The sequence below is a fragment of the Phyllobates terribilis genome, unplaced genomic scaffold, assembly GCF_046119375.1.
Source record: "Phyllobates terribilis strain yellow unplaced genomic scaffold, ASM4611937v1 Scaffold_9__5_contigs__length_417890890, whole genome shotgun sequence".
NCBI classification, from domain to species: Eukaryota; Metazoa; Chordata; class Amphibia; order Anura; family Dendrobatidae; genus Phyllobates; species Phyllobates terribilis.
The window spans coordinates 302,330,293-302,347,802 of record NW_027362769.1 but is presented as its reverse complement, the minus strand read 5'-3'; the positions used below and the strand labels follow the sequence as shown (position 1 = coordinate 302,347,802).

The 17,510-nt window shown below is 36.0% G+C and overlaps 4 non-coding genes across 4 annotated transcripts; all 4 read right to left on the bottom strand.

The window, feature by feature from the left end:
• Positions 1–3,556: 3,556 nt before the first annotated feature.
• On the bottom strand, positions 3,557–3,630 carry TRNAT-UGU (transfer RNA threonine (anticodon UGU)). Its single transcript has one exon. It is a non-coding gene; the product is annotated as a tRNA-Thr (tRNA).
• Positions 3,631–4,917: 1,287 nt separating this feature from the next.
• Positions 4,918–4,991, bottom strand: TRNAT-UGU (transfer RNA threonine (anticodon UGU)). Its single transcript has one exon. It is a non-coding gene; the product is annotated as a tRNA-Thr (tRNA).
• Positions 4,992–8,534: 3,543 nt separating this feature from the next.
• Positions 8,535–8,608, bottom strand: TRNAT-UGU (transfer RNA threonine (anticodon UGU)). The gene has a single exon. It is a non-coding gene; the product is annotated as a tRNA-Thr (tRNA).
• A 2,642-nt stretch (positions 8,609–11,250) lies between these two features.
• On the bottom strand, positions 11,251–11,324 carry TRNAT-UGU (transfer RNA threonine (anticodon UGU)). Its single transcript has one exon. It is a non-coding gene; the product is annotated as a tRNA-Thr (tRNA).
• Between the last annotated feature and the right edge of the window lie 6,186 nt (positions 11,325–17,510).

The following is a 17,510-nucleotide window of genomic DNA, read 5'->3' as shown; positions in this document are numbered from 1 at the left end:
ACAAGCTGATGAGGAGGACAGGAAAGCCAGTGAGGATTTAATCACTAATTAAAAATTTCAAGTGGCTAACTGAGCAAAACAACATTAAGCTTGAGTTCCATTCCATGCAGAGCATAATCATGGAATAAGATGTCGCTCTCAGTCTTGTCAATTGAGTAACCAAGTAATTTTTGAAGAGCATTATTTAAAAGGACAATGAGAAATATGTAGAATAGTAAAAAAAAAACACTGCTGTAACTTTTTTAAAGCTTCATCCCATCTTTCTTCCTTTTTAGCACTTAGAGCAGATTATTAATCCCACTATTGCACTATTGTAGAGATTGATGTTGTAAGCAATTGAAATTCACATTTTGAGGTTTAGAAGCTTTAATGGAATAGAAGGCAGCGCTGAGATTAGAACTCAGGATCTTCTGCTTGCAAGACAGGCACTTTAACCAACTAAGCCACAGCACCACAAGCTGATGAGTAGGACAGGAAGGCCAGTGATGATTTAATCACTAATTAAAAATTTCAAGCGTTTAACTGAGCAAAACAACATAAAGCTTGAGTTCCATTCCATGTAGAGCATAATCATGGAATAACATGTCGCTCTCAGTCTTGGCACTTGAGAAACCAAGTAATTTTTGAAGAGCATTATTTAAAAGGACAATGACAAATATGTAGAATAGTAAAAAAACACTGCTGTAACTTTTTTAAAGCTTCATCCCATCTTTCTTCCTTTTTAGCACTTAGAGCAGATTCTTAATCCCACTATTGCACTATCGTAGAGATTGATGTTGTACACAATTGAAGTCCACATTTTGAGGTTTAAAAGCTTTACTCGGGAAAGAAGGCAGTGCTGAGATTTGAGCTCAGGATCTTCTGTTTACAAGACAGGCGCCTTAACCAACTAAGCCACAGCACGACAAGCTGATGAGGAGGACAGGAAAGCCAGGGAGGATTTAATAACTAATCAATAATTTCAAGTCGTTAACTGAGCAAAACAACATTAAGCTTCTGTAGTATTCCATGCAAAGCATAATCATGGAATAAGTTGTCGCTCTCAGTCTTGGCAATTGAGAAACCAAGTACTTTTTGAAGAGCATTATTTAAAAGGACAACGAGAAATTTGTTGAATAGTAAAAAAAACAAAACACTGCTGTAACTTTTTTAAAGCTTCATCCCATATTTCTTCCTTTTTAGCACTTAGAGCAGATTCTTAATCCCACTATTGCACTATCGTAGAGATCGATGTTGTACACAATTGAAATCCACATTTTGAGGTTTAGAAGCTTTACTCGGAAAACAAGGCAGTGCTGAGATTTGAGCTCAGAATCTTCTGTTTACAAGACAGGTGCTTTAACCAACTAAGCCACAGCACCACAAGCTGATGAGGAGGACAGGAAAGCCAGGGAGGATTTAATAACTAATCAATAATTTCAAGTGGTTAACTGAGCAAAACAACATTAAGCTTGTGTAGTATTCCATGCAAAGCATAATCATGGAATAAGATGTCGCTCTCAGTCTTGACACTTGAGAAACCAAGTAATTTTTGAAGAGCATTATTTAAAAGGACAATGACAATTTGTGGAATAGTAAAAAAAAAAACACTGCTGTAACTTTTTTAAAGCTTCATCCCATATTTCTTCCTTTTTAGCACTTAGAGCAGATTCTTAATCCCACTATTGCACTATCGTAGAGATTGATGTTGTACACAATTGAAATCCACATTTTGAGATTTAGAAGCTTTACTTGGAAAAGAAAGCAGTGCTGAGATTAGAACTCAGGATCTCCTGTTTACAAGACAGGCACTTTAACCAACTAAGCCACAACACCAAAAGCTGGTGAGGAGGACAGGAAAGCCAGTGACGATTTAATCACTAATTAAAAATTTCAAGCGTTTAACTGAGCAAAACAACATAAAGCTTGAGTTCCATTCCATGCAGAGCATAATCATGAAATAAGATGTCGCTCTCAGTTTTGGCAATTGAGAAACCAAGTAATTTTTGAAGAGCATTATTGAAAAGGACAATGACAAATTTGTAGAATAGTAAAAAAAAAAACACTGCTGTAACTTTTTTAAAACTTCATCCCATCTTTCTTCCTTTTTAGCACTTAGAGCAGATTATTAATCCCAGTATTGCACTATCGTAGAGATCGATGTTGTACACAATTGAAGACCACATTTTGAGGTTTAAAAGCTTTACTCGGAAAAGAAAGCAGTGCTGCGATTTGAACTCAGGATCTCCTGTTTACAAGTCAGGCGCTTTAACCAACTAAGCCACAGCACCACAAGCTGATGAGAAAGACAGGAAAGCCAGTGAGGATTTAATCACTAATTAAAAATTTCAAGTGGTTAACTGAGCAAAACAACATTAAGCTTGAGTAGTATTCCATGAAAAGCATAATCATGGAATAAGATGTCGCTCTCAGTCTTGGTACTTGAGAAACCAAGCAATTTTTGTAAAGCATTATTTAAAAGGACAATGAGAAATTTGTAGAATAGTTAAAAAATACACTGCTGTAACTTTTTTAAAGGTTCATCCTGTCTTTCTTCCTTCTTAGCACTTAGAGCAGATTCTTAATCCCACTATTGCACTATTGTAGAGATTGATGTTGTACACAATTGAAATCCACATTTTGAGGTTTAGAAGCTTTACTCGGAAAACAAGGCAGTGCTGAGATTTGAGCTCAGGATCTTCTGTTTACAAGACAGGCCCTTTAACCAACTAAGCCACAGCACCACAAGCTGATGAGGAGGACACGAAAGCCAGGGAGGATTTAATAACTAATCAATAATTTCAAGTGGTTAACTGAGCAAAACAACATTAAGCTTGTGTAGTATTCCATGCAAAGCATAATCATGGAATAAGATGTCGCTCTCAGTCTTGGCAATTGAGAAACCAAGTAATTTTTGAAGAGAATTATTTAAAAGGACAATGAGAAATTTGTGGAATAGTAAAAAAAAACACTGCTGTAACTTTTTTAAAGCTTCATCCTATATTTCTTCCTTTTTAGCACTTAGAGCAGATTCTTAATCCCACTATTGCACTATCGTAGAGATCGATGTTGTACACAATTGAAATCCACATTTTGAGGTTTAGAAGCTTTACTCAGAAAAGAAGGCAGTGCTGAGATTAGAACTCAGGATCTCCTGTTTACAAGACAGGCGCTTTAACCAACTAAGCCACAGCACCACAAGCTGATGAGGAGGACAGGAAAGCCAGTGAGGATTAAAATCACTAATTAAAAATTTCAAGTGGTTAACTGAGCAAAACAACATTAAGCTTGAGTAGTATTTCATGCAAAGCATAATCATGGAATAAGATGTCGCTCTCAGTCTTGGCACTTGAGAAACCAAGTAATTTTTGAAGAGCATTATTTAAAAGGACAATGAGAAATTTGTAGAATAGTTAAAAAAAACACTGCTGATACTTTTTTAAAGCTTCATCCCATCTTTCTTCCTTTTAAGTACTTAGAGCAGATTCTTAATCCCACTATTGCACTATCGTAGAGATCGATGTTGTACACAATTGAAATCCACATTTTGATGTTTAAAAGCTTTGTTTGGAACAGATGGCACTGCTGAGAATTGAGCTCAGGATCTCCTGTTTACAAGACAGGCGCTTTAACCAACTAAGCCACAGCACCACAAGCTGATGAGGAGGACAGGAAAGCCAGTGAGGATTTAATCACTAATTAAAAATTTCAAGTGGTTAACTGAGCAAAACAACATTAAGCTTGAGTTCCATTCCATGCAGAGCATAATCTTGGAATAAGATGTCGCTCTCAGTCTTGTCAATTGAGTAACCAAGTAATTTTTGAAGAGCATTATTTAAAAGGACAATGAGAAATATGTAGAATAGTAAAAAAAAAACACTGCTGTAACTTTTTTAAAGCTTCATCCCATCTTTCTTCCTTTTTAGCACTTAGAGCAGATTATTAATCCCACTATTGCACTATTGTAGAGATTGATGTTGTAAACAATTGAAATTCACATTTTGAGGTTTAGAAGCTTTAATGGAATAGAAGGCAGCGCTGAGATTAGAACTCAGGATCTTCTGCTTACAAGACAGGCACTTTAACCAACTAAGCCACAGCACCACAAGCTGATGAGTAGGACAGGAAGGCCAGTGATGATTTAATCACTAATTAAAAATTTCAAGCGTTTAACTGAGCAAAACAACATAAAGCTTGAGTTCCATTCCATGTAGAGCATAATCATGGAATAAGATGTCGCTCTCAGTCTTGGCACTTGAGAAACCAAGTAATTTTTGAAGAGCATTATTTAAAAGGACAATGACAAATATGTAGAATAGTAAAAAAACACTGCTGTAACTTTTTTAAAGCTTCATCCCATCTTTCTTCCTTTTTAGCACTTAGAGCAGATTCTTAATCCCACTATTGCACTATCGTAGAGATCGATGTTGTACACAATTGAAGTCCACATTTTGAGGTTTAAAAGCTTTACTCGGAAAAGAAGGCAGTGCTGAGATTTGAGCTCAGGATCTTCTGTTTACAAGACAGGCGCCTTAACCAACTAAGCCACAGCACGACAAGCTGATGAGTAGGACAGGAAAGCCAGGGAGGATTTAATAACTAATCAATAATTTCAAGTCGTTAACTGAGCAAAACAACATTAAGCTTCTGTAGTATTCCATGCAAAGCATAATCATGGAATAAGATGTCACTCTCAGTCTTGGCAATTGAGAAACCAAGTAATTTTTGAAGAGCATTATTTAAAAGGACAACGAGAAATTTGTTGAATAGTAAAAAAAACAAAACACTGCTGTAACTTTTTTAAAGCTTCATCCCATATTTCTTCCTTTTTAGCACTTAGAGCAGATTCTTAATCCCACTATTGCACTATCGTAGAGATCGATGTTGTATACAATTGAAACCCACATTTTGATGTTTAAAAGCTTTATTTGTAACAGATGGCACTGCTGAGATTTGAACTCAGGATCTCCTGTTTACAAGACAGGCGCTTCAACCAACTAAGCCACAGCACCTCAAGCTGATGAGGAAGACAGGAAAGCCAGTGAGGATTTAATCACAAATTAAAAATTTCAAGTGGTTAACTGAGCAAAACAACATTAAGCTTGAGTTCCATTCCATGCAGAGCATAATCATGGAATAAGATGTCGCTCTCAGTCTTGTCAATTGAGTAACCAAGTAATTTTTTAAGAGCATTATTTAAAAGGATAATGAGAAATTTGTAGAATAGTAAATAAAACACTGCTGTAACTTTTTTAAAGCTTTATCCCATCTTTCTTCCTTTTTAGCACTTAGAGCAGATTCTTAATCCCACTATTGCACTATCGTAGAGATCGATGTTGTACACAATTGAAATCCACATTTTGAGGTTTAAAAGCTTTGCTCGGAAAAGAAGGCAGTGGTGAGATTTGAGCTCAGGATCTTCTGTTTACAAGACAGGCGCTTTAACCAACGAAGCCACAGCACCACAAGATGATGAGGAGGATAGGAAAACCAGGGAGGATTTAATAACTAATCAATAATTTCAAGTGGTTAACTGAGCAAAAAAAACATTAAGCTTGTGTAGTATTCCATGCAAAGCATAATCATGGAATAAGATGTCACTCTCAGTCTTGGCAATTGAGAAACCAAGTAATTTTTGAAGAGCATTATTTAAAAGGACAGCGAGAAATTTGTGGAATAGTACAAAAAAAAACACTGCTGTAACTTTTTTAAAGCTTCATCCCATATTTCTTCCTTTTTAGCACTTAGAGCAGATTCTTAATCCCACTATTGCACTATCGTAGAGATCGATGTTGTACACAATTGAAGTCCACATTTTGAGGTTTAAAAGGTTTACTCGGAAAAGAAGGAAGTGGTGAGATTTGAGCTCAGGATCTTCTGTTTACAAGACAGGCGCTTTAACCAACTAAGCCACAGCACCACAAGCTGATGAGGAGGACAGGAAAGCCAGGGAGGATTTAATAACTAATCAATAATTTCAAGTGTTTAACTGAGCAAAACAACATTAAGCTTGAGTAGTATTCCATGAAAAGCATAATCATGGAATAAGATGTCGCTCTCAGTCTTGGTACTTGAGAAACCAAGCAATTTTTGAAGAGCATTATTTAAAAGGACAATGAGAAATTTGTAGAATAGTTAAAAAATACACTGCTGTAACTTTTTTAAAGGTTCATCCTGTCTTTCTTCCTTCTTAGCACTTGGAGCAGATTCTTAATCCCACTATCGTAGAGATCGATGTTGTACACAATTGAAATCCACATTTTGAGGTTTAGAAGCTTTACTCGGAAAATAAGGCAGTGCTGAGATTTGAGCTCAGGATCTTCTGTTTACAAGACAGGCGCTTTAACCAACTAAGCCACAGCACCACAAGCTGATGAGGAGTACAGGAAAGCCAGGGAGGATTTAATAACTAATCAATAATTTCAAGTGGTTAACTGAGCAAAACAACATTAAGCTTGTGTAGTATTCCATGCAAATCATAATCATGGAATAAGATGTCGCTCTCAGTCTTGGCAATTGAGAAACCAAGTAATTTTTGAAGAGAATTATTTAAAAGGACAATGAGAAATTTGTGGAATAGTAAAAAAAAACACTGCTGTAACTTTTTTAAAGCTTCATCTCATATTTCTTCCTTTTTAGCACTTACAGCAGATTCTTAATCCCACTATTGCACTATTGTAGAGATCGATTTTGTACACAATTGAAATCCACATTTTGAGGTTTAGAAGCTTTCCTTGGAAAAGAAGGCAGTGCTGAGATTAGAACTCAGGATCTCCTATTTACAAGACAGGCACTTTAACCAACTAAGCCACAGCACCACAGCACCACAAGCTGATGAGGAGGACAGGAAAGCCAGTGAGGATTTAATCACTAATTAAAAATTTCAAGTGGTTAACTGAGCAAAACAACATTAAGCTTGAGTTCGATTCCATGCAGAGCATAATCATGGAATAAGATGTCGCTCTCAGTCTTGTCAATTGAGTAACCAAGTAATTTTTGAAGAGCATTATTTAAAAGGACAATAAGAAATATGTAGAATAGTAAAAAAAAACACTGCTGTAACTTTTTTAAAGCTTCATCCCATCTTTCTTCCTTTTTAGCACTTAGAGCAGATTCTTAATCCCACTATCGTAGAGATTGATGTTGTAAACAATTGAAATCCACATTTTGAGGTTTAGAAGCTTTAATGGAAAAGAAGGCAGTGTTGAGATTAGAACTCAGGATCTTCTGCTTACAAGACAGGCACTTTAACCAACTAAGCCACAGCACCACAAGCTGATGAGTAGGACAGGAAGGCCAGTGATGATTTAATCACTAATTAAAAATTTCAAGCGTTTAACTGAGCAAAACAACATAAAGCTTGAGTTCCATTCCATGTAGAGCATAATCATGAAATAAGATGTCGCTCTCAGTCTTGGCAATTGAGAAACCAAGTAATTTTTGAAGAGCATTATTTAAAAGGACAATGACAAATTTGTAGAATAGTAAAAAAAAAACACTACTGTAACTTTTTTAAAGCTTCATCCCATCTTTCTTCCTTTTTAGCACTTAGAGCAGATTCTTAATCCCACTATTGCACTATCGTAGAGATCGATGTTGTACACAATTGAAATCCACATTTTGATGTTTAAAAATTTTATTTGAAACAGATGGCACTGCCGAGATTTGAACTCAGGATCTCCTGCTTACAAGACAGGCTCTTTAACCAACTAAGCCACAGCACACAAGCTGGTGAAAAGTACTGGAAAGCCAGTGAGGATTTAATCACTAATTAAAAATTTCAAGTGGTTAACTGAGCAAAACAACATTAAGCTTGAGTAGTATTCCATGCAAAGCATAATCATGGAATAAGATGTCGCTCTCAGTCTTGGCACTTGAGAAACCAAGTAATTTTTGAAGAGCATTATTTAAAAGGACAATGAGAAATTTGTAGAATAGTAAAAAAAACCCTGCTGTAACTTTTTTAAAGCTTCATCCCATCTTTTTTCCTTTTTAGCACTTAGAGCAGATTCTTAATCCCACTATTGAACTATCGTAGAGATCGATGTTGTACATAATTGAAGTCCACATTTTGAGATTTAGAAGCTTTACTCGGAAAAGAAAGCAGTGCTGAGATTAGAACTCAGGATCTCCTTTTTACAAGACAGGCACTTTAACCAACTAAGCCACAGCACCACAAGCTGATGAGGAGTACAGGAAAGCCAGTGACGATTTAATCACTAATTAAAAATTTCAAGCGTTTAACTGAGCAAAACAACATAAAGCTTGAGTTTCATTCCATGCAGAGCATAATCATGGAATAAGATGTCGCTCTCAGTCTTGGCAATTGAGAAACCAAGTAATTTTTGAAGAGCATTATTTAAAAGGACAATGACAAATTTGTAGAATAGTAAAAAAAAAACACTGCTGTAACTTTTTTAAAGCTTCATCCCATCTTTCTTCCTTTTTAGCACTTAGAGCAGATTCTTAATCCCACTATTGCACTATCGTAGAGATCGATGTTGTACACAATTGAAATCCACATTTTGATGTTTAAAAACTTTATTTGGAACAGATGGCACTGCTGAGATTTGAACTCAGGATCTCCTGTTTACAAGACAGGCGCTTTAACCAACTAAGCCACAGCACCACAAACTGAAGAGGAGGACAGGAAAGCCAGGGAGGATTTAATAACTAATCAATAATTTCAAGTGGTTATCTGAGCAAAACTACATTAAGCTTGAGTTCCATTCTATGCAGAGCATAATCATGGAATAAGATGTCGCTCTCAGTCTTGTCAATTGAGTAACCAAGTAATTTTTGAAGAGCATTATTTAAAAGGACAATGAGAAATTTGTAGAATAGTAAAAAAAACACTGCTGTAACTTTTTTAAAGCTTCATCCCATCTTTCTTCCTTTTTAGCACTTAGATCAGATTCTTAATCCCACTATTGCACTATCGTAGAGATCGATGTTGTACACAATTGAAATCCACATTTTGAGATTTAGAAGCTTTACTTGGAAAAGAAAGCAGTGCTGAGATTAGAACTCAGGATCTCCTGTTTACAAGACAGGCACTTTAACCAACTAAGCCACAACACCGAAAGCTGATGAGCAGTACATGAGAGCCAGTGAGGATTTAATCACTAATTAAAAATTTCAAGCGTTTAACTGAGCAAAACAACATAAAGCTTGAGTTCCATTCCATGCAGAGCATAATCATCGAATAAGATGTCGCTCTCAGTCTTGGCAATTGAGAAACCAAGTAATTTTTGAAGAGCATTATTTAAAAGGACAATGAGAAATTTGTAGAATAGTAAAAAAAACACTGCTGTAACTTTTTTAAAACTTCATCCCATCTTTCTTTCTTATCAGCACTTAGAGCAGATTCTTAATCCCACTATTGCACTATAGTAGAGATCGATATTGTGCACAATTGAAATCCACATTTTGAGGTTTAGAAGCTTTACTCGGAAAAGAAGGCAGTGCTGAGATTAGAACTCAGGATCTCCTGTTTACAAGACAGGCACTTTAACCAACTAAGCCACAGCACCAAAAGCTGGTGAGGAGGACAGGAAAGCCAGTGACGATTTAATCACTAATTAAAAATTTCAAGTGGTTAACTGAGCAAAACAACATTAAGCTTGAATAGTATTCCATGCAAAGAATAATCATGGAATAAGATGTCGCTCTCAGTCTTGGCACTTGAGAAACCAAGTAATTTTTGAAGAGCATTATTTAAAAGGACAATGAGAAATTTGTATAATAGTAAAAAAAACACTGCTGTAACTTTTTTAAAGCTTCATCCCATCTTTCTTCCTTTTTAGCACTTACAGCAGATTCTTAATCCCACTATTGAACTATCGTAGAGATCGATGTTGTACATAATTGAAGTCCACATTTTGAGGTTTAAAAGCTTTACTCGAAACAGAAAGCAGTTCTGAGATTTGAACTCAGGATCTCCTGTTTACAAGACAGGCGCTTTAACCAACTAAGCCACAGCACCACAAGCTGATGAGGAGGACAGGAAAGCCAGTGAGGATTTAATCACTAATTAAAAATTTCAAGTGGTTAACTGAGCAAAACAACATTAAACTTGAGTAGTATTCCATGAAAAGCATAATCATGGAATAAGATGTCGCTCTCAGTCTTGACACTTGAGAAACCAAGTAATTTTTGAAGAGCATTATTTAAAAGGACAATGACAATTTGTGGAATAGTAAAAAAAAAAAACACTGCTGTAACTTTTTTAAAGGTTCATCCCATATTTCTTCCTTTTTAGCACTTAGAGCAGATTCTTAATCCCACTATTGCACTATCGTAGAGATCGATGTTGTACACAATTGAAATCCACATTTTGAGGTTTAGAAGCTTAACTCAGAAAAGAAAGCAGTGCTGAGATAAGAACTCAGGATCTCCTGTTTATAAGACAGGCGCTTTAACCAACTAAGCCACAGCACCACAAGCTGATGAGGAGTACAGGAAAGCCAGTGAGGATTTAATCACTAATTAAAAATTTCAAGTTGTTAACTGAGCAAAACAACATTAAGCTTGAGTTCCATTCCATGCAGAGCATAATCATGGAATAAGATGTCGCTCTCAGTCTTGTCAATTGAGTAACCAAGTAATTTTTCAAGAGCATTATTTAAAAGGATAATGAGAAATTTGTAGAATAGTAAAAAAAACACTGCTGTAACTTTTTTAAAGTTTCATCCCATCTTTCTTCCTTTTTAGCACTTAGAGCAGATTCTTAATCCCACTATTGCACTAGTGTAGAGATTGATGTCGTAAGCAATGGATATCCACATTTTGAGGTTTGGAAGCTTTAATGGAAAAGAAGGCAGTGCTGAGATTTGAACTCAGGATCTCCTGTTTACAAGACAGGAGCTTTAACTAACTAAGCCACAGCACCACAAGCTGATGAGGAGGACAGGAAAGCCAGTGAGGATTAAAATCACTAATTAAAAATTTCAAGTGGTTAACTGAGCAAAACAACATTAAGCTTGAGTAGTATTCCATGCAAAGCATAATCATGGAATAAGATGTCGCTCTCAGTCTTGGCACTTGAGAAACCAAGTAATTTTTGAAGAGCATTATTTAAAAGGACAATGAGAAATTTGTAGAATAGTTAAAAAAAACACTGCTGTAACTTTTTTAAAGCTTCATCCCATCTTTCTTCCTTTTTAGCACTTAGAGCAGATTCTTAATCCCACTATTGCACTATCGTAGAGATCGATGTTGTACACAATTGAAATCCACATTTTGATCTTTAAAAGCTTTATTTGGAACAGATGGCACTGCTGAGAATTGAGCTCAGGATCTCCTGTTTACAAGACAGGCGCTTTAACCAACTAAGCCACAGCACCACAAGCTGATGAGGAGGACAGGAAAGCCAGTGAGGATTTAATCACTAATTAAAAATTTCAAGTGGTTAACTGAGCTAAACAACATTAAGCTTGAGTTCCATTCCATGCAGAGCATAATCATGGAATAAGATGTCGCTCTAAGTCTTGTCAATTGAGTAACCAAGTAATTTTTGAAGAGCATTATTTAAAAGGACAATGAGAAATATGTAGAATAGTAAAAAAAAACACTGCTGTAACTTTTTTAAAGCTTCATCCCATCTTTCTTCCTTTTTAGCACTTAGAGCAGATTCTTAATCCCACTATTGCACTATTGTAGAGATTGATGTTGTAAACAATTGAAATCCACATTTTGAGGTTTAGAAGCTTTAATGGAAAAGAAGGCAGCGCTGAGATTAGAACTCAGGATCTTCTGCTTACAAGACAGGCACTTTAACCAAATAAGCCACAGCACCACAAGCTGATGAGTAGGACAGGAAGGCCAGTGATGATTTAATCACTAATTAAAAATTTCAAGCGTTTAACTGAGCAAAACAACATAAAGCTTGAGTTCCATTCCATGTAGAGCATAATCATGGAATAAGATGTCGCTCTCAGTCTTGGCAATTGAAAAATCAAGTAATTTTTGAAGAGCATTATTTAAAAGGACAATGACAAATATGTAGAATAGTAAAAAAAAAAACACTGCTGTAACTTTTTTAAAGCTTCATCCCATCTTTCTTCCTTTTTAGCACTAAGAGCAGATTCTTAATCCCACTATTGCACTATCGTAGAGATCGACGTTGTACACAATTGAAGTCCACATTTTGAGATTTAAAAGCTTTACTCGGAAAACAAGGCAGTGGTGAGATTTGAGCTCAGGATCTTCTGTTTACAAGACAGGCGCTTTAACCAACTAAGCCACAGCACCACAAGCTGATGAGAAAGACAGGAAAGCCAGGGAGGACTTAATAACTAATCAATAATTTCAAGTGGTTAACTGAGCAAAACAACATTAAGCTTGAGTAGTATTCCATGCAAAGCATAATCATGGAATAAGATGTCGCTCTCAGTCTTGGCAATTGAGAAACCAAGTAATTTTTGAAGAGAATTATTTAAAAGGACAATGAGAAATTTGTGGAATAGTAAAAAAAAACACTGCTGTAACTTTTTTAAAGCTTCATCCCATATTTCTTCCTTTTTAGCACTTACAGCAGATTCTTAATCCCACTATTGCACTATCGTAGAGATCAATGTTGTACACAATTGAAATCCACATTTTGAGGTTTAGAAGCTTTACTCGGAAAAGAAGGCAGTGCTGAGATTAGAACTCAGGATCTCCTATTTACAAGACAGGCACTTTAACCAACTAAGCCACAGCACCACAAGCTAATGAGTAGGACAGGAAGGCCAGTGATGATTTAATCACTAATTAAAAATTTTAAGCGTTTAACTAAGCAAAACAACATTAAGCTTGAGTAGTATTCCATGCAAAGCATAATCATGGAATAAGATGTCGCTCTCAGTCTTGGCACTTGAGAAACCAAGTAATTTTTGAAGAGCATTATTTAAAAGGACAATGACAAATATGTAGAATAGTAAAAAAACACTGCTGTAACTTTTTTAAAGCTTCATCCCATCTTTCTTCCTTTTTAGCACTTAGAGCAGATTCTTAATCCCACTATTGCACTATCGTAGAGATCGATGTTGTACACAATTGAAGTCCACATTTTGAGGTTTAAAAGCTTTACTCGGAAAAGAAGGCAGTGCTGAGATTTGAGCTCAGGATCTTCTGTTTACAAGACAGGCGCCTTAACCAACTAAGCCACAGCACGACAAGCTGATGAGGAGGACAGGAAAGCCAGGGAGGATTTAATAACTAATCAATAATTTCAAGTCGTTAACTGAGCAAAACAGCATTAAGCTTCTGTAGTATTCCATGCAAAGCATAATCATGGAATAAGTTGTCGCTCTCAGTCTTGGCAATTGAGAAACCAAGTACTTTTTGAAGAGCATTATTTAAAAGGACAACGAGAAATTTGTTGAATAGTTAAAAAAACAAAACACTGCTGTAACTTTTTTAAAGCTTCATCCCATATTTCTTCCTTTTTAGCACTTAGAGCAGATTCTTAATCCCACTATTGCACTATCGTAGAGATCGACGTTGTACACAATTGAAGTCCACATTTTGAGGTTTAAAAGCTTTACTCGGAAAACAAGGCAGTGGTGAGATTTGAGCTCAGGATCTTCTGTTTACAAGACAGGCGCTTTAACCAACTAAGCCACAGCACCACAAGCTGATGAGAAAGACAGGAAAGCCAGGGAGGACTTAATAACTAATCAATAATTTCAAGTGGTTAACTGAGCAAAACAACATTAAGCTTGAGTAGTATTCCATGCAAAGCATAATCATGGAATAAGATGTCGCTCTCAGTCTTGGCAATTGAGAAACCAAGTAATTTTTGAAGAGAATTATTTAAAAGGACAATGAGAAATTTGTGGAATAGTAAAAAAAAACACTGCTGTAACTTTTTTAAAGCTTCATCCCATATTTCTTCCTTTTTAGCACTTACAGCAGATTCTTAATCCCACTATTGCACTATCGTAGAGATCAATGTTATACACAATTGAAATCCACATTTTGAGGTTTAGAAGCTTTACTCGGAAAAGAAGGCAGTGCTGAGATTAGAACTCAGGATCTCCTACTTACAAGACAGGCACTTTAACCAACTAAGCCACAGCACCACAAGCTAATGAGTAGGACAGGAAGGCCAGTGATGATTTAATCACTAATTAAAAATTTTAAGCGTTTAACTAAGCAAAACAACATTAAGCTTGAGTAGTATTCCATGCAAAGCATAATCATGGAATAAGATGTCGCTCTCAGTCTTGGCACTTGAGAAACCAAGTAATTTTTGAAGAGCATTATTTAAAAGGACAATGACAAATATGTAGAATAGTAAAAAAACACTGCTGTAACTTTTTTAAAGCTTCATCCCATCTTTCTTCCTTTTTAGCACTTAGAGCAGATTCTTAATCCCACTATTGCACTATCGTAGAGATCGATGTTGTACACAATTGAAGTCCACATTTTGAGGTTTAAAAGCTTTACTCGGAAAAGAAGGCAGTGCTGAGATTTGAGCTCAGGATCTTCTGTTTACAAGACAGGCGCCTTAACCAACTAAGCCACAGCACGACAAGCTGATGAGGAGGACAGGAAAGCCAGGGAGGATTTAATAACTAATCAATAATTTCAAGTCGTTAACTGAGCAAAACAGCATTAAGCTTCTGTAGTATTCCATGCAAAGCATAATCATGGAATAAGTTGTCGCTCTCAGTCTTGGCAATTGAGAAACCAAGTACTTTTTGAAGAGCATTATTTAAAAGGACAACGAGAAATTTGTTGAATAGTTAAAAAAACAAAACACTGCTGTAACTTTTTTAAAGCTTCATCCCATATTTCTTCCTTTTTAGCACTTAGAGCAGATTCTTAATCCCACTATTGCACTATCGTAGAGATCGACGTTGTATACAATTGAAACCCACATTTTGATGTTTAAAAGCTTTATTTGTAACAGATGTCACTGCTGAGATTTGAACTCAGGATCTCCTGTTTACAAGACAGGCGCTTCAACCAACTAAGCCACAGCACCTCAAGCTGATGAGGAAGACAGGAAAGCCAGTGAGGATTTAATCACAAATTAAAAATTTCAAGTGGTTAACTGAGCAAAACAACATTAAGCTTGAGTTCCATTCCATGCAGAGCATAATCATGGAATAAGATGTCGCTCTCAGTCTTGTCAATTGAGTAACCAAGTAATTTTTTAAGAGCATTATTTAAAAGGATAATGAGAAATTTGTAGAATAGTAAATAAAACACTGCTGTAACTTTTTTAAAGCTTTATCCCATCTTTCTTCCTTTTTAGCACTTAGAGCAGATTCTTAATCCCACTATTGCACTATCGTAGAGATCGATGTTGTACACAATTGAAGTCCACATTTTGAGGTTTAAAAGCTTTGCTCGGAAAAGAAGGCAGTGGTGAAATCTGAGCTCAGGATCTTCTGTTTACAAGACAGGCGCTTTAACCAACTAAGCCACAGCACCACAAGATGATGAGGAGGACAGGAAAACCAGGGAGGATTTAATAACTAATCAATAATTTCAAGTGGTTAACTGAGCAAAACAACATTAAGCTTGTGTAGTATTCCATGCAAAGCATAATCATGGAATAAGATGTCACTCTCAGTCTTGGCAATTGAGAAACCAAGTAATTTTTGAAGAGCATTATTTAAAAGGACAACGAGAAATTTGTGGAATAGTACAAAAAAAAACACTGCTGTAACTTTTTTAAAGCTTCATCCCATATTTCTTCCTTTTTAGCACTTAGAGCAGATTCTTAATCCCACTATTGCACTATCGTAGAGATCGATGTTGTACACAATTGAAGTCCACATTTTGAGGTTTAAAAGGTTTACTCGGAAAAGAAGGCAGTGGTGAGATTTGAGCTCAGGATCTTCTGTTTACAAGACAGGCGCTTTAACCAACTAAGCCACAGCACCACAAGCTGATGAGGAGGACAGGAAAGCCAGGGAGGATTTAATAACTAATCAATAATTTCAAGTGGTTAACTGAGCAAAACAACATTAAGCTTGAGTAGTATTCCATGAAAAGCATAATCATGGAATAAGATGTCGCTCTCAGTCTTGGTACTTGAGAAACCAAGCAATTTTTGAAAAGCATTATTTAAAAGGACAATGAGAAATTTGTAGAATAGTTAAAAAATACACTGCTGTAACTTTTTTGAAGGTTCATCCCGTCTTTCTTCCTTCTTAGCACTTAGAGCAGATTCTTAATCCCACTATCGTAGAGATCGATGTTGTACACAATTGAAACCCACATTTTGAGGTTTAGAAGCTTTACTCGGAAAATAAGGCAGTGCTGAGATTTGAGCTCAGGATCTTCTGTTTACAAGACAGGCGCTTTAACCAACTAAGCCACAGCACAACAAGCTGATGAGGAGTACAGGAAAGCCAGGAAGGATTTAATAACTAATCAATAATTTCAAGTGGTTAACTGAGCAAAACAACATTAAGCTTGTGTAGTATTCCATGCAAAGCATAATCATGGAATAAGATGTCGCTCTCAGTCTTGGCAGTTGAGAAACCAAGTAATTTTTGAAGAGAATTATTTAAAAGGACAATGAGAAATTTGTGGAATAGTAAAAAAAAACACTGCTGTAACTTTTTTAAAGCTTCATCCCATCTTTCTTCCTTTTTAGCACTTAGAGCAGATTCTTAATCCCACTATTGCACTATCGTAGAGATCGACGTTGTACACAATTGAAGTCCACATTTTGAGGTTTAAAAGCTTTACTCGGAAAACAAGGCAGTGGTGAGATTTGAGCTCAGGATCTTCTGTTTACAAGACAGGTGCTTTAACCTACTAAGCCACAGCACCACAAGTTGATGAGGAGGACAGGAAAGCCAGGGAGGATTTAATAACTAATCAATAATTTCAAGTGTTTAACTGAGCAAAACAACATTAAGCTTGTGTAGTATTCCATGCAAAGCATAATCATGGAATAAGATGTCGCTCTCAGTCTTGGCAATTGAGAAACCAAGTAATTTTTGAAGAGCATTATTTAAAAGTACAACGAGAAATTTGTGGAATAGTAAAAAAAAAACCACTGCTGTAACTTTTTTAAAGCTTTATCCCATATTTCTTCCTTTTTAGCACTTAGAGCAGATTCTTAATCCCACTATTGCACTATCGTAGAGATCGATGTTGTACACAATTGAAGTCCACATTTTGAGGTTTAAAAGCTTTACTGGGAAAAGAAGGCAGTGGTGAGATTTGAGCTCAGGATCTTCTGTTTACAAGACAAGCGCTTTAACCAACTAAGCCACAGCACCACAAGCTGATGAGGAAGACAGGAAAGCCAGGGAGGACTTAATAACTAATCAATAATTTCAAGTGGTTAACTGAGCAAAACAACATTAAGCTTGAGTAGTATTCCATGAAAAGCATAATCATGGAATAAGATGTCGCTCTCAGTCTTGGTACTTGAGAAACCAAGCAATTTTTGAAAAGCATTATTTAAAAGGACAATGAGAAATTTGTAGAATAGTTGAAAAATACACTGCTGTAACTTTTTTAAAGGTTCATCCCGTCTTTCTTCCTTCTTAGCACTTATAGCAGATTCTTAATCC